Below are 23942 nucleotides of genomic sequence, written 5' to 3'. Positions count from 1 at the left end.
GCTGAGGGCCCACTCACGCCCCCCTGCCTCAGCCCCATATTGGATCTCAGTAGGTATTTTGTGCTTTTAAATGAATAGGCAAATGAGAAACAGGGTCCAATTGAAGGAGGGTGAGCAGTGGTAGAGGAGGGGGAAATAAGTAGCAGGGGAGCGGAGGCAATCGGGTCTTTGGGCGGAAACACAAGCCCCCACCCTTCACCCTGAACACTACACACAATCACACACACATACACCCAAAATGTCAGGAGTGGCTAAGAGCCTGGGGGAAGGCATCTCATTTCAATATGGCCTCCTGCCGGGTGCCCCGATGCAGCAAACTGGGAGACCCCCGCTCAGAGACCCACTGATCTGTGATAAAAGCAGCCCTGCATCCTCATCATCCTCTTCCAACTTCAAAATCCAATTCAAACTCCTCCAAATTGCTTATTGGTGTTTTTTTCTCTTTCGGTACACTGCACTCATGTGCTAGGATATTTGCTTCATGTCACATTTTACCTGATATTTAGTTTTTAAGTACATCTACTGTGGAAAATTCCAGTTTATTAAAATTCTGATCTTGTGTTTATAGTTTTGGTAATTCTGCTTTTTGTGGGATTATTTAATTATAATCACCAAGTTAGTGCTGGAAATGCTGGAACATTGTTTAAAAGAGATATGACGAGGAAGGAAGGTAGCTTATAAATGCACTACTTCAGAATTATCAGCAAGTCTTATAATATAGATGACTGAGATGCTTGTATGTGTTGCAACACATATGGCTACATATGGACATTAAATATTGGGCCATGAAGGGTTGCAATGCAATCACTATTTTTTCTCCCCTTATGCTTATTTTAAGTCTTGCCCTCCCGAACATGCTGGTTCACAAAGTGTCTTTTTCTTTGCTGTGGGAATACTTTTTTCTTTGGTACATTGAACTCCAGCGTAACAACTTCATGGCACTTGTATCGTTTACTCCAGAGATCAGCTGATTGGCCTGCAGCTTTGTTTGTCAGCTAGAGCAACAGAGATTCCAGTTAAAATCTGGAGAAAATCATGGAGGATGCAGAGCTGGACAGAAGAAGAGGGAAACGAGGGGATGGGGCGAGACAGCGGAGAGTTTTGGAGAAACCGAATTATAAGCCACGTCTCCCCACTCTGATCATGTGGACTGCAGGGTCGCTGGAGAATAAAATAGAAGAGCTGACGGCGCTGGCCCAAAGTCAGAGGGAGTACCGGGAGTGTAGTTCAACATGCTTCATAGAGACATGGCTGCACCAGGATATTCCCGACAGCAACATGTCTATGGAGGGCTTTTATACAATTTGGCCTGACAGACTGCACAACTAGTTGTAAGATGAATGTGGATGAGTCTTGCTATTCTAGTTAATAATTGTTGGTTTGACCCTGCTCATTTTAACATAAAAAGTATATTTGTTGCCCAGATATTGAACTGTGTACTCGTGAACTTCTAACATATCATCATAGTGGCTGTATAAATTTCTCCAGCCCGAATTCTGCATCTACCACCATCACCTCTGCTGTAGCCTGGTTACACTCACAACACCTGAGTGAGTACTTTCTTTGCTGTCTCAGACTACCACATCACCTTTGAAATCAAAGTTTGTGAGCTGTACCATCAGAGAGGAGAGAACAACAGATCAGCTTTATACAAATGTTAAGGATACGTACAGCTCCTTTTACCTCGCCCCACTTGATAGGTCAGCTGAACACCTGGTGCACCTCACTCCCCTTACAGGTTACTAGAGGTATCCTGTGGCCTGTGAAGGCAGTGACGAGATGGTCAAAGGAGGTTTTTGTGCTCCTGCAGAGCTTTTTTGAAGTGACTATTTGGCAAACACTCTGGGAGTCACAGGGAGAGGACACTGATGTGCTGCTCACATGATTAATCACAGCCTACATACGTTTCTGTGCAGGCATCATTCCAATAGAAACTGTGTAGTGTTATCCAAACAGCAAGCTGTGGGTAACAAAGGACATCAAATTCCACAAAAGGAAGATGAGCTAGAGCTAGGAATAGGGATGAGGTATTGTATGTTATATCTTTGTCCTTCTCCGTGGCTGACTGATGGATCCACAACAGTGCAGAGTAGCAGAACACTACCACATATCTTTGACACTGCACCCATCTGACAACAGATGCTCTCCGCAGATAGATGGACAGTCTGAAATGTCCCATGGACTCTGTACCCGGGTACCTCCTTTCCTCCTACTCCAGTCACCTTCACTGCTGACCAAATCAGGAGACAGTGATGAGACTCCTCTCAGGCAAGTCTGTGTCCTCCGATGATGTGAGGCCCAGGGTTCTCAAAGACCGTGAGTGTGGAGCATTTCATTACATCTTCAGGATAAGCCCGAATCCACAAAAGGTCACTGTGAGGTCGAGAGGTCATACCATGTGTCCATTTCAAAGACGTTACATCCCAGTGGCACATCCAACCATACCACAATATTTGCCAAACATGGTGGAGGCAGTGTTATGGCGTGGGATTGTTTGGCTGCCAGTGGAAACGAGTCACTAATGTTTGTCGATATATATATATAAGTAAGGGCATGAATTCTGAAGTGTATATAGCTATAATCTCTACTCAGATTGAGCCAAATGTTGCAAAACTGATTGGACAGCACTTCTGAGTGGGAAAAAGAGATAATGACCCAAAGCATACTGCATAAGCAACCCTGTCCTGCTGAATGATGAAACACTGAGCAAGTTTTGAGACATTTGGCTGCATGTAAGTACACAAAATGTTCCTCTATACAGTATCTTTGCAGTCATCCTCTTGCTTCTGTCAGCAGTGGAATCATCAATTAATACCAGTGTGACAGGTACACATACATGTTTGGCAGATAATGTGGTCTGGGTGAGGAATAAATTTTTTTGTTTAGTTCTTTTTTTTTTGCACCATTATTCACAGTCTGTTAAATTTTGCTTCACAACTCAACCGTTTGTTTTAGTTTTCTTTCAACCGTATCCTTGCTATTATCTAGCCAAATATCCAGTTGATTTTGAACCCATGCAAATTTTATGGTTTGCTAGAAGCTCTAAGTTTCACTCTGTTCTTTAGAAATTGATCTAAACTTGTGCAAATTAGCAGAGGCTTGACGCTTTAATTTAGTTTCCATTATTTTATTACAAATAGAAATAGACTTAACCACAATGCCTGAAGAATTATAAGTGAATAACTATCCATCCAGATATTTATATGGATTGTAACTAAAATGAAATCGGGGGAATAAAATAAAATGCAGGCGTAGATGTGAAGGCACAAAGGTTGGATGGAGCAGCTAGGTGAGCTGGTATATTGCCATGCACCCATGCCATGGTGTTTTGGTGGAACTGGTACAGGGGTCTCCAGTAAGGTCCGCTGAAATATTAATCCTTTCCCCTCCTACAGTTGAAATATAACACACACACACACACACACACACACACACACACACACACTTGCATCAAGACACTCAGTAGCTCCCACTGCCTCCTGCACCAAGCCTGCAGAGGGCCCTGAAATATTAATGTACAAAGTAAATTAAAGCTGCAACAAAAAGAGATAGGGTTTTGTCTTTCTCTTCCTGTATATCTGACTGACTGGTCTTTATGACTGAGAGAGGGTGGCATTCAGTGTAAGGCAGGGAAAAGAGAGACAGTGGGTGGTTGAAGTGGAGAGGAGAGGAGGTGAGGAAGATGGGTGGCAGATAAAGGGACTACACCATGTCTAATGACACAGGGCATAGAGAAGATTGTGCTGTCACAACTTTGGTGGATTTGATTAGCTGGATGGCTTCAGAGCGCAAAGTTAGATGAGATGAGAAAAAATCTTGGAAAGGACGAGAGAGAGAAAACTTGAGGAGGAAGTCTGATACAAGTTTGAGCAGGGTTATTTTAAAAGGTTCTGGGGTCATGCTTGCTAGAACTGAGCAAGAGAATGAATTGGCACAGGCTTGTTAGCATGTATATGCATACCCCTGCAGCTTGTTTGTGAATGCTGAGTCTTCTTCGCCCTCCTGCCTGTAATAAAGCTATGTAGTGAAGCGAATGAAATGCAGCAAGCAATCTTACACCCTCACTCTGGCCCCTGACCCTTTTGACTGGCAATTCATCAGACAGCTATAATAACTTTGAGGGGAAATGATCACAAATCCTTGCACAGAAGTAAGTCGGCAATGAGAATAATCCACTCTCAAAAAATCTACAAAGCTGATCTTGACATTCTCACTTACTTCATATCTCTCAGAAATACACTGACACTTAGCATGGACTCATTTCCATATCTGCTTGCTTGTACAGTATCAGCTAATCAGACCTTGCCAAACGTACCCGTCTTTAAACGTGTTCACACAGCACAAAGACTCCTCCTAAAAGCCCCAGATTGCCACCTGATCAAACACTCCCATATGGACATTGATACAATGCATAAATCTTTCTCTGCCTCATTCTCTTTCTTTGCTACACAATCATAGACACACATACACACTCACACGCAGGCACACAGTGAGCAGCAGCAGCACAGACTTTATCTCCACCATCAATTTCCGCTTTCTGCATATGGGTAGAGCTGCTTATGCATGTGCCGCAGAGCTGCACTTTATCAAAGGGCCCGTCCTGGGCTTGGGGCCATGCATTATTAAACACAAGCACCACACATGTGCACACGTGCACATGCACTAACTAAGAAAGGGCCTGATCGGACAGGTACACGCACACACACTGCAGTATTTGCAGTGGACAGACACTACTCATGCTTTTTTGGAACTTTAGGTAAAAACACAAAATTAAGCACACATAACTGTACATGCAGCACATTCAAAGGAGGCACATGGTGGTATTTTTGAGTTACACAGATATAATGTTGGTAAAGAAATTGTCATTAAGCCTACTGTGTAATACTTTTCATTCATAAAAAAGAAGTACATTCACTTCATCAAAGTACTTAAGTACTAAGACAAACCCAGTGAAATAAAAAAAAGCTTTTTAAACCAACATAAACCCTTTAAAACGGGTCTTTTATTAAGTTACATTTTGAACATTACCATTTTTATATATTAATTGTTGCATTTTTGTATTGCATTCTCTTTTTTGGGGTTCTTTAGCATTTGTATTTTGTTTTTACTTAAAGAAAAACAGGTAAATACAAGTGAGGTTTCCTAACATCACATGTTGGTGAAAGTATTACTGCAATGCCATACAATTAGGAAACCCACACTTGTTCGTTATGATTCTCAGTGATCAAAGCTTGTGACACAACATGGCATAAATATCTGTGTATACAAAGGGAGATAGCTGCTTTCTGCTACAAAACACTGTATAGATCTTTACATACACATACAAAACACCCATAAGTAGACAAACACAAAGAGACTTTCAGCCTCTGTGCTGAGGCCGGCTACTCACTGGGGTAATATGCTGTCACTCTGTAGAAAATGAATTTGACAAATTGAGTCTCAAGTGTTTGCTGCATTGAACTTTAAATCTGAACTACTTAAAAAAAAACCTTCCATTGTCTGCAGTGAGGTAAAACTGGAGAATGCTTTGTTCCACAACCTGGCAAGGATTTATCAGATGGTATGATTTTTGACATGTATGGTACACAAGTGGGTCTTAGTGGATGAAATGCTGCTTGCATTGCAGAAATTCTTATGCCACAGACATGCTCATTTCTTGTCTACCTTTGGATTAAATAGTTGATGAATTTTCCACTAATGGCAGAATAAGTACACGGGAAACCAAGGCTCCGCTGGCCATTGCTGCATGCTTGCATCAGCCATTTATTCAAGCTTGTTAATACTATAATATAGGGTGATATGTGCCTCTTTCCTTAACAGGTGTGAGAGTCAGGCGAGGTAAGCAGCTGCTGGGTCGCCCTCTCTTTCACCTCCCTTACCCTCTCTGTCTGAAAGAAACTGGAACACTTACAGCGTTAGTGGCAGGAAGTACCACAGCTGTATGTGTGTTATGATAACCACCTCACCCAAACACTGACATGCCTAGCAGGTGTGTGAATCGACTCTTCTGATCTTGGAGACCTTTCAAAGTTTCGATAGACTGCGATTGGAATTTGATTTATTGTTAGATTGGTAGGTTTTATATCAGCTCTGAACCCATCCTAGCAGAAGAAATAATTCCAACAAAGGAGAGTGCTCGCTCTTGAAATAGAAATGAAAGGAAAATTCCCCTGTTTTTTTTTTTTTAAATCCAACAAGTAGCATGAGCATTTAAGCAAATTTCATATTAAACTAGAAAAAAAAGAAACATTAAAAATTATATCCCAATTTTTCAACTGTATTCATCTTACATTGTATTTTAACAGGCTTATCCAATCATAGCTGAGCGTGAAAACTTTAATTATTTCAATATACTGTGATTGCATTACTGTGATTTTAAATAACTGCCTTACATGACAGTGCTAAAATAAAGCCCAGTGCTCACATCTTCTGTTTCACTGTGGGATTACGATCTCTGCTAAACAGTTTCTGACTGCGGGATTAGCTAAATAGAAACATCTAGTGCAGACCTGGGCATTTAAGGCCCGCGTGCCACATCCGACCTCTTGAGCCTTCTGCTTTGGCCTGCGTGTGGTCACTTGCAAACAAGAAAAGTAAACGGAAACTAGTTCATGCAATGCGTCCTGTGCAGCTTTTATTTTGAAAGTGTGACTTTTATTGTGTAAGGCTGCATGTGCAGGTAAATCCTTACTGACTGTCATGTCAGACATGTCAGCTCATGCAAAAAAAAGAATGACTGATAGCGAATGCCGCATTGCTAACAAGGCATGGACTGTAACATATTTATGTACATAAGTCAAAGAAAAAGCTGTGAGCTTAGTTTGCGGTGAACAGGTTGCTGTGTTCAAGGACTACAATTTAAATCACTATGTGACCAAACATGCAGGAAAATACAAGTACTTGTCTGATGAATAGCAAGTCAGGAGTCAGATGCTTTGCTAGCTTAACTGCAAAACCAACAAGGAATTTATTTTTACAAAACTACACACATCCAGGGATGCAGCTCACAAAGCAAGTTATGTCATATCCCACAAAATCTTAAAAGAGGTAGTAAACCATTTTCTGATTAAAGAGTGCTAGGTGGACTCTGCAGGGCTAAGTCCAGATAAATCAGTGCACTTGTTAAAGCCCAAAACAAACTTTAGTTTTCCGCTCCTAATCTGCTGCTTTTTACAGTTGGAGAAAGTTAATATTGAACATGGTTAAATTCAGGTTATTGTTGGTTCGACCGTATAACACAGCTCACGTTTCTCATGTGGCCCTTTGGAAAAAATAATTGCCCATACCCTGATCTAGTGTTATCCATTAGTCTGTGCCATATGGCTATTAGAGCCCAGTGTTTCTCGTAACTTCTATTCTGATCATGAAAATCTAATTTGCTGTCACAATCTTTGGTAATGTTTACTTTACTAAGATCTAACTTCCACACATGTGTTCATTAAAGGGGAAATTCCCTGTTGTTGCTCAGTATCAGTTCCCTCAGAGTGCAAAGGCGTTTCCATCAGATGTAACTTTGAAAATATTTGCTATCATTAGTCAGTTCTTTGGCGTGTCTGTGACTGAACTGGGAGTTTGTTTACAACCTTAGTGATTATCTCACTGTTTATGTTCTTGTTTGGCTCTAATGTAGTTATGAAGCTGCATCCCCAGAGCTAAACACTAACACTGCAAAATATATTGACTGTTCCTAAAGTTGAAATGAAAATGCTACAGTTTTTTGTACTTGCAGGTTTTCCTGGTAAGTTTAACCTGTATCACTTAAAAGGAATTTTATAGCCTCCACTGTGCGTCAATTCAAGCAAAATGGGAATCTCAAAACTATGCCACTCATATCTATGTATGTTTCTTATGGAGCAGTAGAGACAGAGCACAAAGAGGACCTTGACACTGTTAGTGCATTTGTTTTTTATTGAGACAGGCACATATTGCTCTTTGAAGTATAATGAGTGAAACCTAACAGACTGAAAGACAAGGCATTTACAAATATTGGTACTTGTTCATTCTGCAAAGCTCCAGGCTTGCTGGACTTCGACTGACTTACAGGCAATCTGCTGCAGCCAAGGAGCCACTGTTTACCTATATTACATCCCTTAACCTGGAATTATGCATTTACAAGGAATTAACTGTATGAGTAAAAAAACACATATATAACATTAACTCTATCTTCAGAAACATAACTATGAAATATCCAAACATAAAACTGTATTTTTTTTTATGTAAGAATGCAAGAAATGCAGTATTTTGAATTTTGTGTTGACTTGTGTATCACATTGTGCATACCACCTGATAGATGAGAATAACAGAAGAGAAATCTTTTCCATATGTGTGACTGTTTTTGTGGTACTTTTGCTGATATTTCTCTTTGACCTGCAGAAATGACAGACTCTCAACTTCTGTCACAGACAATCTTCTCTGCAACCAATGTTTTGTTCTATGACATTAAAAAAAGTGATGTTTTTATTCATATTTAGGACTTTGCTTGCACCTGTACTAACAGGAAGTGTTAGGTATACTGATGAGCTCATATTGTGAGCATTCAACTCTGGCCCTCACAGCACAGACATGAGACAGGTGGTGCAGAGTAGCTGGGTAGAGAGCTGTACACCGGTGTGTATCGGTCATCGAGGTGAATGGAGCGAAGAGAGGGCAGTGGATGACCGCTGTGTTCTTCACCCTGCATGTCTGTCACGCTTTCGGACCACCGTCGTGACTGTAGCCTTTGCAAATGAGGAGCAAACAGGCGATGTAGAAAATGCATGAGCTGTGATGGGATGGAGTGTGAGAGTTAGAGGAATGCGGAGATGGAGATGCAGACAACACCCCCCAAACATATCATTTTTATTCAGAAAGTGAAGTGACTGCAAGGGCTTCTAAACCCTGCCATGTTCAAGAATGAGCTGGAGACATTTTGTTGTGTCCCACTGGAGCAAGAACATTTACACGGATATGTTGTAGGTTATGACCCACTCGGAGATCAGTCTCCTCTACTGCAAAGACAAAGAGAGGCACTATATTGAGGAGTTGACAGGAATCCCATACATTCTTTATCAAGCCGTATTTCCTCTGCAGTGATGAACAACTTCAGATGGTTGGAGTTAAACACATTAAGGAAGGTTAAAAGAGGTGATTAGTTTGGCATTTATTCATTGTTTATAGCTGTTGGGCAAAGGCTGGACTGCTGGGATGCGTCTGACCTGTGGCATCACAGAACATGTTTTATTAGCATTTCCACCCTGCGAGGCACTACGTTGATTGCGATTGCCAGCCCTGGCTAGCTCTGTCTCATCCCTATCGGGGCTGATGCTGGCTGTGTTTCCTTTCTGGATATCTAGCCAAAATTTTCCTCAGTAGCTCTCTCTTCTTTGAAGATTACAGTTCAATGGGTGGTTGCCCTGACATTTCTGAACATTTTGACTTGAAAACATATGTATCTGTACGTGTGTGTGTGTGTGTGTGTGTGTGTGTGTGTGTGTGTGTGTGTGCATGCAAGGTGTCTTTCAGCAGTCACAGCTCACGAACAACAAGCTTGAAAAGCAGTCTAGCACATTCTGTCTGCCTCATTGCATCCGCGCCCAGCCGCAACATGCTTGCTTACCCCAACAAAATGAAAAATCAATACATGTCTCCCATCGCCCCCATCTTTTGCAGGACAATTGACCCTGACACCATGATCTCTCAGTGTGAGTGATATTATTTCCACTAGGTTGGGCAAGAGGTAAGAGACACATTTTTCAATAGGCAAGCAGGCACCTCTGAAGGCACCTCTCTGCCAACGGCCAATAAAGTCAAGTGCAGGCCATTGAACAAATAAATAGTTGTGGCAGGTTTAGGGTCTTTAAGGGCTTTGTTCAAAAAAAGGGAGAATTTTCAGGCACTTTTACTGCTGGTTATAAAAATCATGCCAAAGTTGGAATTTTAAAACCACCAGAAGTTTAAAACAATTTTTCTTCCCTTCTGCATACGTGAAAATGAATTCTCCTGTATATTAAAGATTAACCCAAACTGTCAAAAGATGGTCTTCAGTTAATTTCTACTTTCCTATTAAACGATCACATCATATCTCACAAAATGTAGCAACATAATATGAAAGAAAACAAGTTGTTTTTCTTCTGAATTCTTCCTATTACCCCAGTATGCCATAACTCAAAGCCAGAGACAGAGACTTCCTGCTGAGGTGTGGCGCTTTGAGCTTTCTCAAACACAGCCATGTTTTAATGTATCAAAATACACTCTGTCAGCACATTTCAGAAATTATGGGCTAGATTAAACGGCAACTTTGACCCACCTGTCAGAGGATACAAGCTTTTTTGCTGAGAGAGATTAATGCTTTGCTCTAACATTTTCTCCTGAACCCCCCAGAATGTTAATCAGAGCCCAGGAGCAGCAGTAGGGAGATTGGTCATTAGGTGAGGTGGAACACATTGATTTTTAATTTTGACATGCAAATTTGTTTGCCACCTTATTTGTACAGTAAGCTGACCTGCTTGCATTCTTCTCAGCACTTCTCAGCATCATGGGATACTTTGTTTCAAAGTGAGTGATTAGTTTACTTTCCTGGCAAGTTGCGCCAAGGTGGTGTACGTGTACAGATGTTTTCCTTTCCCGTGAAAGATTTCAAACCTGATGTGTCTTGAAACGTGTTTACATTAGGTGTAAATGTAATAACTGCTTAAGGACTTAAAACAACAAGACTTTTGAGTTTTGACAGATATATCTGACAAAAAAAGACAACAGTGGAAGTCATTAGGCCGCAAACCTAGCCTTACACCTAACAGGTCGTTACTTGCCTGGAGTACTTTGTGAAACAGCGATCGATGCGGGCAGAGGACGTGGCGGTGTTCCTGACCTCTAATCCCCACCTCCTTAACGGGGGTGAGAAACAGGCCTGGAGGCGAGAAGGGATCGGGCCCCTGAGGAGAAATGTACCAGTGAGAGGAATAAACAAGAGCACAGAGGGAAGAAAACACATAACATTAGCACAGGGCAGGGAGAGGCAGTATAAAGGGATGTTATATGGATGAGAATGGGTTGTACCTGAGGCTCAGCACCAATTGATCCGTTCGCCTTCCCTCGCACCTCTGGCATTACTCCTACTGTCTCTGCAAAACACCTGCTCTGTGCACGTTTGGCTCGACTTCCTTCCACACTGACCTCCTCATCTACATCTGTCTGACTGACCTGTGTCACTTCGCCTGCTTGGGCATTATCTGTAAGAACTTGAGGTCACTAATCTGTAAAGGTAAGGAGGTAAAGACACATTACATTACTTTTGAAACCTTTTCACTTCTTTCCGTGTTCAGTAAGTCTCCGTTTGCTTCGTTGCACAGCCATATGAGTCGTGGCGGCAGTGCAACGATAGTTGCTCAGAAGCGCGTTAGCCATATCAGGGGAGCAGATAACTCACAAAACCTGCACTCTGTCAAAGCGCATCACAAATTTAACTCAGCACGCAAGAGTGCCTGTGGCACTGTCAGGCAGAATTAGAAAAAAATTAAGACATCCATCCCAGCGACATCCAGTAGAAAGATAGAAACAGAGACAGGCACCAGTAGATTGACATATTTGCCACATTCATTTGAGCGTGTTCATGGGAGCACAAGCGGTGTCAGTGACAGCACTTTCTCACCTCAGTGACAGTGAAAAAGGCGCTGTGATCAGTGCAGTGGAAGGCGCAGCATGGCGGAGCTGGATTAGCTATGATAATATGATGACAGTAATTGAGCTTGTCATAATTGCTCAATCACGGAGCCTTTCCCCGGGGTCTGAGAGGCAACTGTTAGCGCTGTACAAGCCTTCATTACAGGGTTGTGATATCAGGATAATTCACTTAGAGTGGGACGACTGGCACTGTGATCATTTTGTGTGCATTACCAGATTAGGCCACTAAAGATTAAATAATCTTAACTGTGCCATCTGATTGTGACATTGAATTAGCTAACACAGACATATATTCATCTCAGTTCTGACAGATATTGAGGGTAGGTGGTAATCTAAAGGACTCTGATTAGCAGTGAAATCTGCTTACATATTGGAAGCTGTGAAAGTAGTTTTCAGTGTGTTGATTGACTCGGTATAAAGCAGAGGCCATAAACAACCCCATCACAATGCCTTCAGTTCTTACTGTCCCTCAAAGGGCAGAATAGGAGGATGAGATGGAGGGTAGGAGGGGTGGGAAGACAGAGAAAGGGGGGAAATATTGGAATAAGGAGGTGGCGACGACAGGACCACCTCACGGCGGAATTTACTGTCAGAATTTCTCCACGAGACTCTGGACCAAAATCCCCCTCGCCACGAACGAGCGGACGAAGAGGGAAAAAAAAGAGAGAAATTGGAAAAAACAGCTGAGGGTGTAAATAATTCATGCAGACAATATGACTTTTTTATGTAAATTCAGTGCATTAACCCTCTATTATAATGATGGACGACAGATACGGGTGATGTTTCCTTGGTAAGAGCTAATGGATGACCATCATAAATTCACTGCACATTTTATTGTGTTGCCAGGAAAATTGTGCCTGCAGGCAACGTTGTTTACTTTTATGTCAGGGAGGAGGAGAAAAATCCCGCCGTCTTCAAAAGGAGAGAGGGGAAAAAGAGAATGGGGAGTAAAAATAATGGGGCCCACACAGTGCGCCTTGTTCCATACCTTCTGCTATGTTTGGAGCAAGCGATCCCCCAACAGCCTCTGTGTGTGTTCTTCTTCCTGCTCATCCCTCTGCCTCTCCTTCTCCTCGTCTTCTTCCTCCCCTCCAGCAGTCTTCCTCGGAGAACAGCAGGGTCTAGTCGCATTAGCTGCACTGCACTCCTCCACATCGCTCCGATTACAGATTACTCACTTTTGCCACCACTGTTACTCTAGAAAATTTGGGGAGGTAAAGGGACATCATTTTTCATTACTGTCTTCTGTGAGCAGCATCATACTTGCTGGGCAGTGTGCGCGCACGCATCCTGCAGATGACATCCGTTTTAACAACAGACATTTTTTGTCATCAAACGCCGAAAGTTTCAGCCATTTCTAGATCAAAACGCAGAATTGATTAGACTCAAGTCAAGTGACACTTGGTGGTTTTTAAGGCTGACTTTGAAGCAAATAAGTGTGCAGCTAACAGGATTTCTCTTGCCACTTTTTTTGTTCACTATTGATGAAAAGAAGAGAGCTACACAGGCCTGATCAACATCTGGTTAGCCAGTCTATCATTCCCTTCTCTACCCTGTAGGCTGCCCCCAGGCCTTGCTCAAATCAACACCCTGCCCTCCCTCTCTCTCTGTTTCTCAATCTCTCTTTTCCCCACTTCCCTTTCCTCCACTTCTGTGCCTCCTCCCTCATCTCGCTCTCCTTCACACCTTCCCTCCATCTCTGATTTATCCTGTAATATTGGCTCCCTAATTAACAGTAGAACTGAATGTCTCTCGTGTCTTGTTTTGGGTGGATTTTAGCATACTAACCCCCCCTAACCTCCCAATCCTTCTCTTTTTTCCCTGAGTCTGTTAGATAGAGTAGACTTGCTTGGAGCAAATGATTAACAACCAAAGGGAAAAGCTAAAATACACTAGATAGTGTAGCTTTTAAAGAAAAGTACATTCACTGTTTTACTTACTTCAATAATCAAAGTCTGGTTTCTCTGTTTGAAAGGAGCCACACTGCATACATGGCATGTTTTTTGTTTTGTTTTGTTTTGATTTGTGTGTACACAGTATAACCTCTCAAAGTTGTTTGATATTACATTTATGCATGATGTTTTTAATTGTTCGAAATGTTGAAGGAATAATACTGAAAAAGAAGGGATCAACACATGGGACGCACACACACACATCCAGTCTATACACATTCTGGAGCTGCTCATGAAGAGGAGTAGCAGATGGTGGGAGCCAGCTGTTTCATACAAAGCTGGCACTGGGCAGACATGTATGCACTAAAAGGCTCACAATCACATGTAAACACACTCTTGCACACACACACAGACACATCTGGGCCACATGCTCACCGGGCACCCAGCTGGAGCTTCATGGGGTCACTCTTTCACCTTCCCCAAGGACACCAAGTTACCCTCATTCAACGCGAGGCCAAGTTAGCCACAGTGGGTCACACACCTGGATCGGCCCAAGGTGCCAACTATGCCTGAGTTGGCATACTGACACTTAATGCTAAAGTAGCATACTAATGGAAATCCCCTCCTCATCCACTTCTCACACATGCATCCAACACCAAACGGGCCAACTAAGTGATTAAAACAGAATTCCTATATGTTGCCCTGGTTAAGGGCGCTGTGCTAAACACATGATGATAATTACCACACAGCTGCCTAGTGCCATGAGCTCTAATAGGTCTCGCCTCTGTACTGGGCCCTCGGAGACTTTCCCCACTCGCACGTTGTTAATTCCTCAATTTGTCCGCCACGTTTCTTTTCTCATTTTATCACGCTTAACCTTATCGTTTGCTGCTATATGCACTTTCTCAGCTTCTTTGTCAAATCTGGGCCAAAGTGATACTTCCTAATGATTCTCTTACCAGCAGAGTCATTCTGTAGATTCAAAAGAACAAACAGCTTCAATCTCACTGGGGGATTAATAATACCATGTACATAAAGAATTGATAAGTGAATGAATAATACGCTTTGTTCAAACGAACAAGCTTTGCTAGGTATTTAGTTGATTTTGTTTGTGCTTAAAAGTTCCATCCTGTGCCTCTGGCAAAGCAGACACTTTGTGCAATGCAGGGCCACTTTGCAGAGCCCAGCAAGTGTCTGGGGAGCCCATCTCCATTGCAATTGCTGGAGGAAAACCAAAGCTTGGCGTCTTTTCCCCCTTTTGTTTGCGGGCACTTGGAGGGTGTTTATCTAGAAAAGAATAACTTGTTTTATTCATGTTGTAGATGGAAGACAGTATGCCCTCTTGAGAGAGAGGGTTGATGGGTATTAGTAGAAGAGGGAAAGTCCTTTTTTTACTGTGGCATACATGAGTATGTACATTTGCACGCAGGTTTGCTTGGGGTTTGTTTTTGTAGTTCAGTAGGCAAAAAAAGTAATATCTCAAACTTAGATTGTTAAAATTTATGCCACAATTTTCTGCTTTTAAAAAACACTAGATAACCCACATCCAAAAAATAGTTGCACTGATTTTCATTTTTCATAGTTTGGGATAAAAGCTGATAAAGTAATTTGTATATTTTACAAAAAGTATTCGTGTTAAAGTGTTAGTATAATTTTTTTTGTTAATACCTTTAATTAGACACTGTCTTGGATATGATTACACCAGCTGTGATGCTAATTAAATCGCAGATCACATTCATATTCAAAAACTTTAAAACACAGATACAAAATACTTCCTGTGACGAGTTCCAAATAGATAACAAAATAAAAAGACTGGGACAGGTGTGTGAAGTGGTTATACCAAAGGCCCCTGCTGCCTCGCTATCACAGATGCGCTTTACTTATTGTTCTTGAATGAGACTACAGACATCATTGGGTTATTGAAATCTTGACTGCACACCTGTAAACCTTCATAACTGCATCTTACACAGTTGTGGCATGGAGGCAGAAGACAGACACATATATAAGCATTATCCAGAGTACAGGACAACAAAGTAAAGGACCACATTTAACAAACGTGGTCAGACTTTGAAAAAAACAAAAATAATGTCAGAGACTCACATCATCCTATAAAGGCAAGCTAACAATTTTTTCAAGTATAGGAAAGTGCAAAAATTTAGTCTAAACATCCAAATTGATTTGTGATGATGATATTAATAGTATAGTGTAACCATCAGGAGACACCTTAGATGTGGGCAACCTTGTACCAATCCCTCTTTTGTGGCATCCCAGTATATAAAATCTCGTGTAACTGGTTTAGGCATTTCAGTTCCTAAAAATTCCAACACATTTTGTGATACTTATTTAAGTTACTTTTACTCCTACCTGCCTCATCTTTTTGTGATTGGCTAGGGCAAGTATGATGTTCAAGCCTGTGTGAAAAAGATGAAAAGCATGACATGTTTTTAAGCGGTGGGCACAGGATGTCAACTTCTGCTCCTGTTAAGCTTCACTCTCGGCACGAGTGGTATTTAATCCCGGGCAATTAAAATATTAATCATCTTACTATTAATTAAGCGGTTAAGTGCTAGTTGTGGTTTTATTACTACCGCCATTTGGTAGTATAAGTGACAACCCTAATGGGGCCACTCTGAGGAAAAGACAGTAATTGGGTTTGGCAATTCCATTTCCACCACCGACCATCCTCTCACCCACCCGCTAGCCCATCAATAATTTATCTAATTACTGATATTGTGGCATGAGTCACTCTCAATTTAGGAGACAAACATGATTATTTAATAATAATAATGCTTCCAAACATATGCAATGTCTCCTTGCCCGCCTCACGTCCCTCAATTTTTAATGAGTTGTTAACACAATGGGCGAAAGAGACCTCAAACAGCACAACAAAAGAAGTCCATCAGTGACCTTTACTGGCTAAATACCAAGAGGAGAATTACAATAATACAAGCTGCAAAATACAAACACACCTCTTTGAATATGTGAGTGTGTGTGTGTGTGTGTGTGTTTATGTGTGACTGTACGCTTTATTGATTAATAGAAGCTCAAATTGGAAAGCTTTAGTAACCTTTCATGAGAGGTCTCTAAGATTCAGAACTGCAACAAAATGGGATTGGAGAGGGGAACGGGGGCAGTAGGTGGGGGAATCTGAATCCACATCCCATAATGATCTCAATAATAACCCTGACAACATTCATGGACATAAAAATAGTGTGTGATATGGTGATGTGAGTGCAAGTATATGTGCTTGTGCATGTGTGTGGTTGGCTTGGATTATGAGGAGCAGTAAAACACAGAGAAACTCAGTGAATATGCTGGAGGTAAATGAAGTCCCACGGGGGTAATATTCACCTCGCCATAATAACTCTGCTACTGTCAAAAGCCAGCTAGCTTTGCTGTAAGTGTGTAAATGTGTGTTTGTGTGCCTGCATGAAGTGTCTACCGATCCCTCCAGCCCACACCCCTTCCACAGTCAAGCCAAACCCAACTTCCCTTGTTCTTTTTCTCTCTGTTGCGAGCTCGACAACTCGGAACTGCACCTCAGTAGTCGACTGAGGCGAGCAGGAGGACGTAGTCATTCATCCAGTGTGTGTCAACCAGAAGTTGACTAGGAGAATGAGCAGGGAAGCAAAGCGATGTCTATTTCTGTCGCGGATGAGTGAGAATGGTCAGGGAGGAAAGCAAAGGCTTCCCACTCAGGGAGACACTGGGTTTCATTGTGAGCTCCAGGGCTATAGGGAGCAGTGATCGGAAGGATGGATCTGTTGAATATGTGTGTATGAGTGTGCTTGCATGTCTCCGCTCCACCCAGATGCAATGAATGTCCCTCATTAGCCCCATGTTAGCCTTGCTTGCTGCAATGCCCTGCAGCAATGAGGTCTCATACAAGGTCATGACTTGATTACATGGTAACACACTTGGTGACGTTGGTGTATAAGTAACATACACCCGACATGAATTTTCCATATACTTTCAATACTCCAACAGAGCAGAAGGCAGCATCGGGATTTTATGAGGGTTTTTTTTATTATTCACTTTGTTATTTTCTAATAAACACAAGTCCTGTTGTATATATATATATATATATATATATATATATATATATATATATATATATATATATATATACATGTATTTGTCTTTTCAGGCTTAAGTATGTTGATGAAATTCAGTCAGTCGATCCAGTCGAGCGAGATATCTGCTGGCAGGGATCCCAATAAATTCACTGCCGATATTTATGACACACAGCAGATTATTTCTAGCGTGTTTGTTGACCTTTGACATTTCTTTGAATGCAACGATCAGGCCAAATGTTCCACCTATGCATTACATTTGGAATATGTATAATATTGAAAGAGCATATAGATACCCCTATTGGACAATCTCTTTCCATTCACTCCATGAGCTTTTATCAGACAGCACAAAATCAGGGCTTTATGGACCAGTACTTTTAAGGGTTTTAGCAGATCAACACTGTCAATGTGTTTTTTTAATTCTAAAAACTCAAGAACTGTAAAGTTGATAAATAAATAACAATAAAATCGTATAAATTTTTAACTACTATCTTTATATTTTTATGCTGTAATTTTGCAATATACATGTCAGTGTGTTCATCTTCTAATTTGTGGCACTGTTCATGCAACATTTTTGGCATGAATTTCTTTGTGTGAGTGATTTAATATGTGCATTTGGGCTTGAGGTCCTCTTAGACTGTTGGTGGAGCAGGGGAGAGGCTCTGTCTGAAATTAGTCTCTGTGGGAAGACAGGAGGCATTGCTGAGGCCTTCTCTTTTAGCCAGTTGGCCCAGCCCACAGCTGGCCAGCCACTGTCACACTGAGAAGCACATGTCATTGAAAGAAGACATTAATTGCCTTGGTGCTATGGCAGGACACTCACTAGCTGAGCTCAGGTGCACCTTTGCTGCTGCCTTGCAAATGAGATGCAGAGTGTCGGCTACAGTACCTCCTTCGCAGGGATAATTGACCCTGGGGATCCGCCTTGCAGTCCACCCACCCTCGTACTTTCCCTGCTTACCTCCTCCTCTTCTTCACCTTCTCCTCCTCTTTCCCCCCTCTGTTTCCTCCAAGACAGCACAGGACACCTCCATATTGGTTGGTAGTCAGCAAGATAGGTTTGGTCCTTTGACCTGCAGCCTCTCTTCCCTCCTTCCGCACCTCTCCCTTTCTCTTCCTGTCTCGACCTCCTTCACAAGGGTATTCACGTGGCGACGTGGCCAGTGGAGACAACAGAAAAAGGAGATGCGTGACTTGGCTATGTCCAAGGGCATTACTGGCACTTCTGTGAGATGTGTATGGACCCCCCCCCCCTTCTCTTTTTCTGTTCTTAAAGTGCACCCACCCTACACAACTGCTTCCTAGTCATGCTGTTTTTGTTGTCGCAGCTCTAGGTTTTAATGAGCTAAGACTCCTTGTATACTACTGTGTTACTAGCTGAGCTACAGCAGGCAGTGCTTTTTATTTACAGTGAAAAGTCTGTGGCGCTAGACTTTAATCGCCTTTTGCGTCGCTCAATCACAGGCTGAAGTATGGAAAACAGCCTACCTGTGCACCTGTGCACAGTGCTGCAGATTACCTTTCCAACCCCCCTGCACACACACACACGCACATTTTGTTTTCTTCTTTTTACTTACTTGTTGTTTGTTCTCTCTTTTCACTGCTTTCCTGCTTGTTTCCCTCCTCTAACTGTCCCTCTTGATTGTTTGCCCTGTCCTCCTTTCAGTTTAGTCTCTCTCTTGCGTGTTTGGCTTCTCAGTGCAAAGCAGTTAGTAGACGCCTGGTAAGCCATTTGCAAGAAGCCTGCGGCTGAGATCGCTGCTCCCTGAGCATAATATACAAGGTGTGGCAGAGAATGACACTGTTAATCTTGAAGGATTACTTTCTCATAGAGCAATTTGTCACACAAAAAGTCTATACCGTTTACTTATGTGCTCTGTGAATATCCTCTGTGTTTTTTTTGCTCCCGCTGATGTGTGTATGTGCACTTGCTGATGTGTGGGTGTTAAAATGTCAAATTACCGATCAAATGTAATTGAATAGTCGGCCATGTGCTAGGATGCATATTTCCTTTTTTACTGTTTAGATCTATTCATGGTTGTATGTCTGCACGTGTCTGATGTTTATCTTAATATGGTCGTATGTGTGTTTTATCTGCAGCCTTTAACTCGCTGTGAGCGCCCGTTTTTTTTGGTGGTGAGGCCAGCCATGGCAGAAGAGGGCTGTGCTTAGTGCATTTCATGCTTAATTCTGTGTCAATTAGTTGACTGCTACCTTCCCTCCAGCAAAAAAGCGTGGAGAGAAACACAAGCCCACAGAAATCCTCTGGCTTTGACAGGCGCAGTGTTCAATCATTTATCCCAAGGCCCCGGGCCACGGAGCACTGTCAACAAACATTCCATTGAAATCATATCAAGCCTCTTCTGTTCCCTCATTTTTGTACTCTCCCTGCTCTGCCTCTCACTCTTTCCATCTCCCTCTGCCTCTTTATCTTGCTTGTTCTTTACCCTCTGCTTCCTCTCTCTTTTTCCCACCTTCGCTTTTCTTTCTCTCTTCCTCATCACCCTTCACCCTCTGGGGTTTCTCTGTGTCTGTAGCAGGGGTTTTTAGCTCCCTCTTTAAGCCTCTGTGCCTCTACCTCCCTCCCAGGACTTGGCAGCAGAGTATTAATTTGTTAAGCTGTTCCCTGTTTGCACTAGTTTCACCCCCCGACTTGGCATGCAGTCAAGTTGTGGTCAGATCGCAAGATGAGCACTAGATATACCAAGATCGCAGAAATAATATATTTCAGATTGAATTTGGATCAGAGGAGATATTAACAAGGCAGGAGTGGATAAATCATAAAGCACAAACATCAATAACCACACATCAAGTTTTACTGTTTATGCACTTGTATACACAACACCTTTGACCCATATCTATTGCACCATGAGCACACAGACTAAAACCTATCCATATGTCTTTGCAAATGCTGTGCTTTTCAATATAGGCTGATGTTGACAGGAGTCTTTGATCACAGCATGCGGCTGGATTGAAGATCTAACAAATATTGAAACTAAGCAAGGGTATCAGGCACTCTTCAGCCTAAGCCTAACTTGCTCGACTCACACTAATGAAATTAGTTTCATGTTTATTTTCTGTTTAAAAGAAAATAGAAATTAGGCTATTTAGAATGCATCAGACAAGTAGCTTCATTGCCTCCATCTTTTTTCCTCCCCTCGTTCTTTGCTTTTGGCCCTTTGGAGCTCTGCAGAATATGCTGATGCTGGATATTTCACAGGTAAGGTGGACACAGGCCAAATCTGAGGTTTTTTCTTCGCTTCCTCTGCTCTGGGCTACAAACACTAATGCAATGCAAGATAGTGAAGAGAAAAAAGAGAGGAATCTTCCACTCCCTCATCACCTCTCCTGAGCATTCATCCCGAGAGAAACTCAACTCACCTGGGTATCTCAGTGTAGAAGAGTAATAAATAAATGTACTAGCTTAATTATTAAAAACAGCCTAAACGAAGATAGATACTATCCTCTGTAGACTTGGTGGTTCCACAAGCTTGATCTTAACTCAGATGTTGTGATTCCTGTTTGTTTGCCCCACTGATGGTCAGGAGACACATGGCCTAGTGTAAGTCTTCGTGTTGTTATTTTTTGTCATTTTCGACAAGTTTCTCTGAATTTCTTTTGGCCTCGTTTTCTTCTTCACTTCCCATAAATTACACTTACTTAGACGCAGACAAATCCCAAACAGCTCTGGATCAAATGTGTATTTGAAATGAACCTTGAATACATGACAACTCTAATAAAAATGGATCAAAGGGCATGATTGAATTGTGTCTTACTCAGTTCAAATTTGAGGGGCTTTAAACTGTATTTGGTGGGTGCAATCTCTTACTCAGCACAAAATGAGCCACCCACGGTAAAAAAAAAAAAACAACAACAAAAAACCACAGAACCTTTCTGCAACAGTAACCATAAATCCAACTTTTGTCCTTTTCTTTGTGAAACTGAGAAATGTCAAGATGAAATGTTGGAGAAGTGATATAGAAAGAATACTTCTTTATTTGCACATGTTAGCCAAACAGCCTAAGACCTCCTCTGGCTCTTCAGGTTTACCTCACACAGTAGAGCGTCTCTGACTTGACAACTAAAAATCCAGAAGACAACAACAAGGCCCTCGCATCAGTCCCTGGACAAAGCTAAATTAATATTTAAAGATCATTACTAATGCCCTGAAGGAAAACGCACAGTCTAGGTAATTAATTGATTGAGCTGGGTGGTCCGCAGAGAGATTAGACCGGATGAGTGTTGTTTATCTCTGTTGTTATTGAAGTATGGAATTGCTTTGAGCAAATGATTTCCTATTGAATGTAAAGAAGGGGGACACACTGCTGTATGTCTGACCTGTAAGGCATATGAGTGAGTTCATATTCTTGGATTGATATAATCAGTTGAGGATTAATTGTCCCTCGTGGTTTTTCACGGTATGTATGTTGTGTAAATTTGCAGTGCCAGCGATATATTATACAACACCATTTGTTCAGGCAGGACCTGTAGACTTGTTTTCACAAGCTTATACAACAAGTGGATGGATTTCCACTGCTGATAATAGCAGATGCACTTGGCAAGACAATGAGTTGTGTTCGACATCATTTGGCCGACTTCGTGTATTAACTGTTGGATGTGAATAGAGTGTCAACTGAGTGCTAATTGTTGTTTGGCATTTTGATTTATCACAGGCACAAGCCAAGGGAGAACAGAGGATGATTTTGCATTTGGCAGAGTGTCCTCATTCCCCAGGAACATGTCGAAGATTCTGTTTTCTGGTAAAATGCCGAAATTCAGTGACTCAGTACTCTGGGTACAGCTGAAAGAACGACTGTGCGTGCTGCAGCTCTGTTCTAAATACGTACTGCAAATATGCAGTACTCTGTGGCTTTTATATCATATACACTATGTACTGTTAGGTGTTGTGGTATTTTCTTTTTACATCTGCTGCACTACATTTCAGAGGGAGACATATCGTGCATTTTAATTTATTTTTATTTATATGTGAGTTTTAGTTTGAGTGGAAATTTTACACGTTTAGAGCACGTGTTGCCATAATATAAAAAAGTTCATGTATAATAACTTATTAAGTTATTACTTGAAATTTGATACTTTTTAAGCATATTTTTTCTCTTTAAAAATACCACCACTGGCAAACAACAGCATTTTTTAAACCAAAAAGATGCAAGCGGGCACTGTTAATAACTTTTACTTAATGGCTTTTCTTGTCAAGGCTGTTTCCACATTAAAAAAAAAAACAAGCTGTGAGCGGCTTTATCAACTCCATTGTTTTTTGTTATTCAGAAGCATGAACATCCATCAACATCACACTCAGAAAATGAACCATTTCGTGCTGGCATTTTAAAATATTTCTTAATTTTATCATTTTCTATTTAATACATACAAGAAACTCCAGGTAGGGACACAATTAGCATATACAGTAGCATATGACAGGGACAGTGGGTATGAGGCTTTTTGGTCTTTTTTTTTCCTATAGCAGTGTAAATGTGAGAAGCGTCATAGAAAAACACATAAATAATCTTTTGGGCAGCATATTGAATAATCTTTTCTAAGTCGCCCCAAATGTCCTTGGCTTAAAAGGCATAAAAGGTGTTCTTTCTGCCTTTCTTTTTTGATTTTTTTTCCTTTTTGCACATTTTGAAAGCATCTTGCAAAAGGAGCATTCAAGAATCACCAGGTTTTTCACAAGTTTTTGGAGATGCCTGTCATGAATGAACATGGCGGTGTGTTTCAGTGCCAGCTGGCAATAGAAGCCTAACACGTCCCAGAGATGAGCAAAGGGCCAGCTGGATGCCCGCCGAGAGCTTTAACACACTCCTCACCATTGCTGTAAACTCCATCAGCCCATCCTGTTAACTGACAAAACACAACACTAATTGTGCATTAATCAGTGGGTTTAGTTACCCGATCCCATGAGCCTCTGGTGCATTTCAGTGGTTGTGAAACAGAAGTCTGATATTTGTGTTTCACAGTTTGAAGACTCCCTGGAGTCCTGCTATTGGCATGTTGTTAGTCACTTAGATAAAGTTGTATCTAACATATTTAAGAATAGATTTTATTTTAATTCTCGGTAGGCTAAAACTAAATATTTTAATTGAAGTTAGTCTTTACCATACAACTACTTTACTCCCCATTTTATCACAGTTATCTTTTCCTGCTTTTCAGCATCAGGCTAGAAGCTACGGCGTGCAGGAGTGGATATAATGCCACTGAAAACACCGAGCCTTTATCTGATGACTTATAAAACCTACCTGAAATGCACCAGCAACCCAGTCATCACTGTGTGATATAAAGAAGCTACTGTGAGAAAATGTTC

At 41.5% G+C, this 23942-nt stretch overlaps 1 long non-coding RNA gene across 3 annotated transcripts in view; it reads right to left on the bottom strand.

The window, feature by feature from the left end:
• Positions 1-7901: 7901 nt before the first annotated feature.
• The window catches only part of LOC146378074 (uncharacterized), a 32047-nt gene continuing 16006 nt past the window's right edge, over positions 7902-23942 (bottom strand). The window contains exons 3-4 of one of the 3 annotated variants that reach the window (XR_014801670.1): positions 11035-12855; positions 7902-10910 (exon numbers count right to left, since the gene is read on the bottom strand). This is a non-coding gene — a long non-coding RNA (uncharacterized LOC146378074). Of the gene's footprint in view, positions 12856-23942 lie in introns of all 3 variants that reach the window. The other 2 variants (XR_014801671.1, XR_014801669.1) reach the window with 2 other exon arrangements.

This window comes from Perissodus microlepis, chromosome 11, assembly GCF_051167445.1.
Source record: "Perissodus microlepis isolate ML-2025 ecotype Zambia chromosome 11, ASM5116744v1, whole genome shotgun sequence".
Taxonomy (NCBI): domain Eukaryota; kingdom Metazoa; phylum Chordata; class Actinopteri; order Cichliformes; family Cichlidae; genus Perissodus; species Perissodus microlepis.
This window is presented reverse-complemented; position numbering and strand designations above follow the sequence as displayed.